Genomic DNA, 7350 nt, shown 5'->3' with positions numbered 1-7350 from the left:
CGTACGGATAAGTACCCAGTGAACGGTTCGTTTAGCTTTATATATTGTTCCGGGTGGGCGTTGTATTGGTTTTTCGGAAGTGTTAGACCTGTAAGAGAAAAATTTAAATGGTTGGGAAAGGCCATGGGATGTAGAAATATTTTTTTCACATTTTATTTCCTTGTAAAAACAGGTAAATCCATAGGGATTTTCGTACGGATAAGTACCCAGTGAACGGTTCGTTTAGCTTTATATATTGGTCCGGGTGGGCGTTGTATTGGTTTTTCGGAAGTGTTAGCCCTGTAAGAGAAAAATTTAAATGGTTGGGAAAGGCCATGGGATGTAGAAATATTTTTTTCACATTTTATTTCCTTGTAAAAACAGGTAAATCAATAGGGATTTTCGTACGTATAAGTACCCAGTGAACGGTTCGTTTAGCTTTATATATTGTTCCGGGTGGGCGTTGTATTGGTTTTTCGGAAGTGTTACACCTGTAAGAGAAAAATTTAAATGGTTGGGAAAGGCCATGGGATATAGAAATATTTTTTTCACATTTTATTCCTTGTAAAAACAGGTAAATCAATAGGGATTTTCGTACGGATAAGTACCCAGTGAACGGTTCGTTTAGCTTTATATATTGTTCCGGGTGGGCGTTGTATTGGTTTTTCGGAAGTGTTACACCTGTAAGAGAAAAATTTAAATGGTTGGGAAAGGCCATGGGATGTAGAAATATTTTTTTCACATTTTATTCCTTGTAAAAACAGGTAAATCAATAGGGATTTTCGTACGTATAAGTACCCAGTGAACGGTTCGTTTAGCTTTATATATTGGTCCGGGTGGGCGTTGTATTGGTTTTTCGGAAGTGTTAGACCTCTAAGAGAAGAATTTAAATGGTTGGGAAAGGCCATGGGATGTAGAAATATTTTTTTCACATTTTATTTCCTTGTAAAAACAGGTAAATCCATAGGGATTTTTATATGGATACGTACCCAGTGAACGGTTCGTTTAGCTTTATATATTGTTCCGGGTGGGCGTTGTATTGGTTTTTCAGAAGTGTTAGACCTGTAAGAGAAAAATTTAAATGGTTGGGAAAGGCCATGGGATGTAGAAATATTTTTTTCACATTTTATTTCCTTGTAAAAACAGGTAAATCAATAGTGATTTTCGTACGGATAAGTACCCAGTGAACAGTTCGTTTAGCTTTATATATTGTTCCGGGTGGGCGTTGTATTGGTTTTTCGGAAGTGTTAGACCTGTAAGAGAAAAATTTAAATGGTTGGGAAAGGCCATGGGATGTAGAAATATTTTTTTTTCATTTTATTTCCTTGTAAAACCAGGTAAATCAATAGGGATTTTCGTACGTATAAGTACCCAGTGAACGGTTCGTTTAGCTTTATATATTGTTCCGGGTGGGCGTTGTATTGGTTTTTCGGAAGTGTTAGCCCTTTAAGAGAAAAATTTAAATGGTTGGGAAAGGCCATGGGATGTAGAAATATTTTTTTCACATTTTATTTCCTTGTAAAAACACGTAAATCAATAGGGATTTTCGTACGTATAAGTACCCAGTGAACGGTTCGTTTAGCTTTATATATTGTTCCGGGTGGGAGTTGTATTGGTTTTTCAGAAGTGTTAGACCTGTAAGAGAAAAATTTAAATGGTTGGGAAAGGCCATGGGATGTAGAAATATTTTTTTCACATTTTATTTCCTTGTAAAAACAGGTAAATCAATAGGGATTTTCGTACGTATAAGTACCCAGTGAACGGTTGGTTTAGCTTTATATATTGTTCCGGGTGGGCGTTGTATTGGTTTTTGGGAAGTGTTAGCCCTTTAAGAGAAAAACTTAAATGGTTGGGAAAGGCCATGGGATGTAGAAATATTTTTTTCACATTTTATTTCTTTGTAAAAACAGGTAAATCAATAGGGATTTTCGTACGGATAAGTACCCAGTGAACGGTTGGTTTAGCTTTATATATTGTTCCGGGTGGGCGTTGTATTGTTTTTTCGGAAGTGTTAGACCTGTAAGAGAAAAATTTAAATGGTTGGGAAAGGCCATGGGATTTAGAAATTTTTTTTTCACATTTTATTTCCTTGTAAAACCAGGTAAATCAATAGGGATTTTCGTACGGATAAGTACCCAGTGAACGGTTCGTTTAGCTTTATATATTGTTCCGGGTGGGCGTTGTATTGGTTTTTCGGAAGTGTTAGACCTGTAAGAGAAAAATGTAATTGGTTGGGAAAGGCCATGGTATGTAGAAATATTTTTTTCACATTTTATTTCCTTGTAAAAACAGGTAAATCAATAGGGATTTTCGTACGGATAAGTACCCAGTGAACGGTTCGTTTAGCTTTATATATTGTTCCGGGTGGGCGTTGTATTGGTTTTTCGGAAGTGTTAGCCCTTTAAGAGAAAAATTTAAATGGTTGGGAAAGGCCATGGGATGTAGAAATATTTTTTTCACATTTTATTTCCTTGTAAAAACACGTAAATCAATAGGGATTTTCGTACGTATAAGTACCCAGTGAACGGTTCGTTTAGCTTTATATATTGTTCCGGGTGGGAGTTGTATTGGTTTTTCAGAAGTGTTAGACCTGTAAGAGAAAAATTTAAATGGTTGGGAAAGGCCATGGGATGTAGAAATATTTTTTTCACATTTTATTTCCTTGTAAAAACAGGTAAATCAATAGGGATTTTCGTACGTATAAGTACCCAGTGAACGGTTGGTTTAGCTTTATATATTGTTCCGGGTGGGCGTTGTATTGGTTTTTGGGAAGTGTTAGCCCTTTAAGAGAAAAACTTAAATGGTTGGGAAAGGCCATGGGATGTAGAAATATTTTTTTCACATTTTATTTCCTTGTAAAAACAGGTAAATCAATAGGGATTTTCGTACGTATAAGTACCCAGTGAACGGTTCGTTTAGCTTTATATATTGGTCCGGGTGGGTGTTGTATTGGTTTTTCGGAAGTGTTAGCCTTTCAAGAGAAAAATTTAAATGGTTGGGAAAGGCCATGTGATGTAGAAATATTTTTTTCACATTTTATTTCCTTGTAAAAACAGGTAAATCAATAGGGATTTTCGTACGTATAAGTACCCAGTGAATGGTTCGTTTAGCTTTATATATTGGTCCGGGTGGGCGTTGTATTGGTTTTTCAGAAGTGTTAGACCTGTAAGAGAAAAATTTAAATGGTTGAGAAAGGCCATGGGATGTAGAAATATTTTTTTTTAATTTTATTTCCTTGTAAAACCAGGTAAATCAATAGGGATTTTCGTACGGATAAGTACCCAGTGAACGGTTCGTTTAGCTTTATATATTGTTCCGGGTGGGCGTTGTATTGGTTTTTCGGAAGTGTTAGACCTGTAAGAGAAAAATTTAAATGGTTGGGAAAGGCCATGGGATGTAGAAATATTTTTTTTTAATTTTATTTCCTTGTAAAACCAGGTAAATCAATAGGGATTTTCGTACGGATAAGTACCCAGTGAACGGTTCGTTTAGCTTTATATATTGTTCCGGGTGGGCGTTGTATTGGTTTTTCGGAAGTGTTAGACCTGTAAGAGAAAAATTTAAATGGTTGGGAAAGGCCATGGGATGTAGAAATATTTTTTTCACATTTTATTTCCTTGTAAAAACAGGTAAATCCATAGGGATTTTCGTACGGATAAGTACCCAGTGAACGGTTCGTTTAGCTTTATATATTGGTCCGGGTGGGCGTTGTATTGGTTTTTCGGAAGTGTTAGCCCTGTAAGAGAAAAATTTAAATGGTTGGGAAAGGCCATGGGATGTAGAAATATTTTTTTCACATTTTATTTCCTTGTAAAAACAGGTAAATCAATAGGGATTTTCGTACGTATAAGTACCCAGTGAACGGTTCGTTTAGCTTTATATATTGTTCCGGGTGGGCGTTGTATTGGTTTTTCGGAAGTGTTACACCTGTAAGAGAAAAATTTAAATGGTTGGGAAAGGCCATGGGATATAGAAATATTTTTTTCACATTTTATTCCTTGTAAAAACAGGTAAATCAATAGGGATTTTCGTACGGATAAGTACCCAGTGAACGGTTCGTTTAGCTTTATATATTGTTCCGGGTGGGCGTTGTATTGGTTTTTCGGAAGTGTTACACCTGTAAGAGAAAAATTTAAATGGTTGGGAAAGGCCATGGGATGTAGAAATATTTTTTTCACATTTTATTCCTTGTAAAAACAGGTAAATCAATAGGGATTTTCGTACGTATAAGTACCCAGTGAACGGTTCGTTTAGCTTTATATATTGGTCCGGGTGGGCGTTGTATTGGTTTTTCGGAAGTGTTAGACCTCTAAGAGAAGAATTTAAATGGTTGGGAAAGGCCATGGGATGTAGAAATATTTTTTTCACATTTTATTTCCTTGTAAAAACAGGTAAATCCATAGGGATTTTTATATGGATACGTACCCAGTGAACGGTTCGTTTAGCTTTATATATTGTTCCGGGTGGGCGTTGTATTGGTTTTTCAGAAGTGTTAGACCTGTAAGAGAAAAATTTAAATGGTTGGGAAAGGCCATGGGATGTAGAAATATTTTTTTCACATTTTATTTCCTTGTAAAAACAGGTAAATCAATAGTGATTTTCGTACGGATAAGTACCCAGTGAACAGTTCGTTTAGCTTTATATATTGTTCCGGGTGGGCGTTGTATTGGTTTTTCGGAAGTGTTAGACCTGTAAGAAAAAAATTTAAATGGTTGGGAAAGGCCATGGGATGTAGAAATATTTTTTTCACATTTTATTTCCTTGTAAAAACAGGTAAATCCATAGGGATTTTGGTACGGATAAGTACCCAGTGAACGGTTTGTTTAGCTTTATATATTGGTCCGGGTGGGCGTTGTATTGGTTTTTCGGAAGTGTTAGCCCTGTAAGAGAAAAATTTAAATGGTTGGGAAAGGCCATGGGATGTAGAAATATTTTTTTCACATTTTATTTCCTTGTAAAAACAGGTAAATCAATAGGGATTTTCGTACGTATAAGTACCCAGTGAACGGTTCGTTTAGCTTTATATATTGTTCCGGGTGGGCGTTGTATTGGTTTTTCGGAAGTGTTACACCTGTAAGAGAAAAATTTAAATGGTTGGGAAAGGCCATGGGATATAGAAATATTTTTTTCACATTTTATTCCTTGTAAAAACAGGTAAATCAATAGGGATTTTCGTACGGATAAGTACCCAGTGAACGGTTCGTTTAGCTTTATATATTGTTCCGGGTGGGCGTTGTATTGGTTTTTCGGAAGTGTTACACCTGTAAGAGAAAAATTTAAATGGTTGGGAAAGGCCATGGGATGTAGAAATATTTTTTTCACATTTTATTCCTTGTAAAAACAGGTAAATCAATAGGGATTTTCGTACGTATAAGTACCCAGTGAACGGTTCGTTTAGCTTTATATATTGGTCCGGGTGGGCGTTGTATTGGTTTTTCGGAAGTGTTAGACCTCTAAGAGAAGAATTTAAATGGTTGGGAAAGGCCATGGGATGTAGAAATATTTTTTTCACATTTTATTTCCTTGTAAAAACAGGTAAATCCATAGGGATTTTTATACGGATACGTACCCAGTGAACGGTTCGTTTAGCTTTATATATTGTTCCGGGTGGGCGTTGTATTGGTTTTTCGGAAGTGTTACACCTGTAAGAGAAAAATTTAAATGGTTGGGAAAGGCCATGGGATATAGAAATATTTTTTTCACATTTTATTCCTTGTAAAAACAGGTAAATCAATAGGGATTTTCGTACGGATAAGTACCCAGTGAACGGTTCGTTTAGCTTTATATATTGTTCCGGGTGGGCGTTGTATTGGTTTTTCGGAAGTGTTACACCTGTAAGAGAAAAATTTAAATGGTTGGGAAAGGCCATGGGATGTAGAAATATTTTTTTCACATTTTATTCCTTGTAAAAACAGGTAAATCAATAGGGATTTTCGTACGTATAAGTACCCAGTGAACGGTTCGTTTAGATTTATATATTGGTCCGGGTGGGCGTTGTATTGGTTTTTCGGAAGTGTTAGACCTCTAAGAGAAGAATTTAAATGGTTGGGAAAGGCCATGGGATGTAGAAATATTTTTTTCACATTTTATTTCCTTGTAAAAACAGGTAAATCCATAGGGATTTTTATACGGATACGTACCCAGTGAACGGTTCGTTTAGCTTTATATATTGTTCCGGGTGGGCGTTGTATTGGTTTTTCAGAAGTGTTAGACCTGTAAGAGAAAAATTTAAATGGTTGGGAAAGGCCATGGGATGTAGAAATATTTTTTTCGCATTTTATTTCCTTGTAAAAACAGGTAAATCAATAGTGATTTTCGTACGGATAAGTACCCAGTGAACAGTTCGTTTAGCTTTATATATTGTTCCGGGTGGGCGTTGTATTGGTTTTTCGGAAGTGTTAGACCTGTAAGAAAAAAATTTAAATGGTTGGGAAAGGCCATGGGATGTAGAAATATTTTTTTCACATTTTATTTCCTTGTAAAAACAGGTAAATCCATAGGGATTTTGGTACGGATAAGTACCCAGTGAACGGTTCGTTTAGCTTTATATATTGGTCCGGGTGGGCGTTGTATTGGTTTTTCGGAAGTGTTAGCCCTGTAAGAGAAAAATTTAAATGGTTGGGAAAGGCCATGGGATGTAGAAATATTTTTTTCACATTTTATTTCCTTGTAAAAACAGGTAAATCAATAGGGATTTTCGTACGTATAAGTACCCAGTGAACGGTTCGTTTAGCTTTATATATTGTTCCGGGTGGGCGTTGTATTGGTTTTTCGGAAGTGTTAGACCTGTAAGAGAAAAATTTAAATGGTTGGGAAAGGCCATGGGATGTAGAAATATTTTTTTCACATTTTATTTCTTTGTAAAAACAGGTAAATCAATAGGGATTTTCGTACGGATAAGTACCCAGTGAACGGTTGGTTTAGCTTTATATATTGTTCCGGGTGGGCGTTGTATTGTTTTTTCGGAAGTGTTAGACCTGTAAGAGAAAAATTTAAATGGTTGGGAAAGGCCATGGGATTTAGAAATTTTTTTTTCACATTTTATTTCCTTGTAAAACCAGGTAAATCAATAGGGATTTTCGTACGGATAAGTACCCAGTGAACGGTTGGTTTAGCTTTATATATTGTTCCGGGTGGGCGTTGTATTGGTTTTTCGGAAGTGTTAGCCCTTTAAGAGAAAAATTTAAATGATTGGGAAAGGCCATGGGATGTAGAAATATTTTTTTCACATTTTATTTCCTTGTAAAAACAGGTAAATCTATCGGGATTTTCGTACGGATAAGTACCCAGTGAACGGTTCGTTTAGCTTTATATATTGTTCCGGGTGGGCGTTGTATTGGTTTTTCGGAAGTGTTAGCCCTTTAAGAGAAA

Source organism: Paroedura picta, chromosome 4 (assembly GCF_049243985.1).
Source record: "Paroedura picta isolate Pp20150507F chromosome 4, Ppicta_v3.0, whole genome shotgun sequence".
Classification (NCBI taxonomy): Eukaryota; Metazoa; Chordata; class Lepidosauria; order Squamata; family Gekkonidae; genus Paroedura; species Paroedura picta.
The sequence above is the reverse complement of the archived record's forward strand: the minus strand, read 5'-3'. Positions refer to the sequence as shown.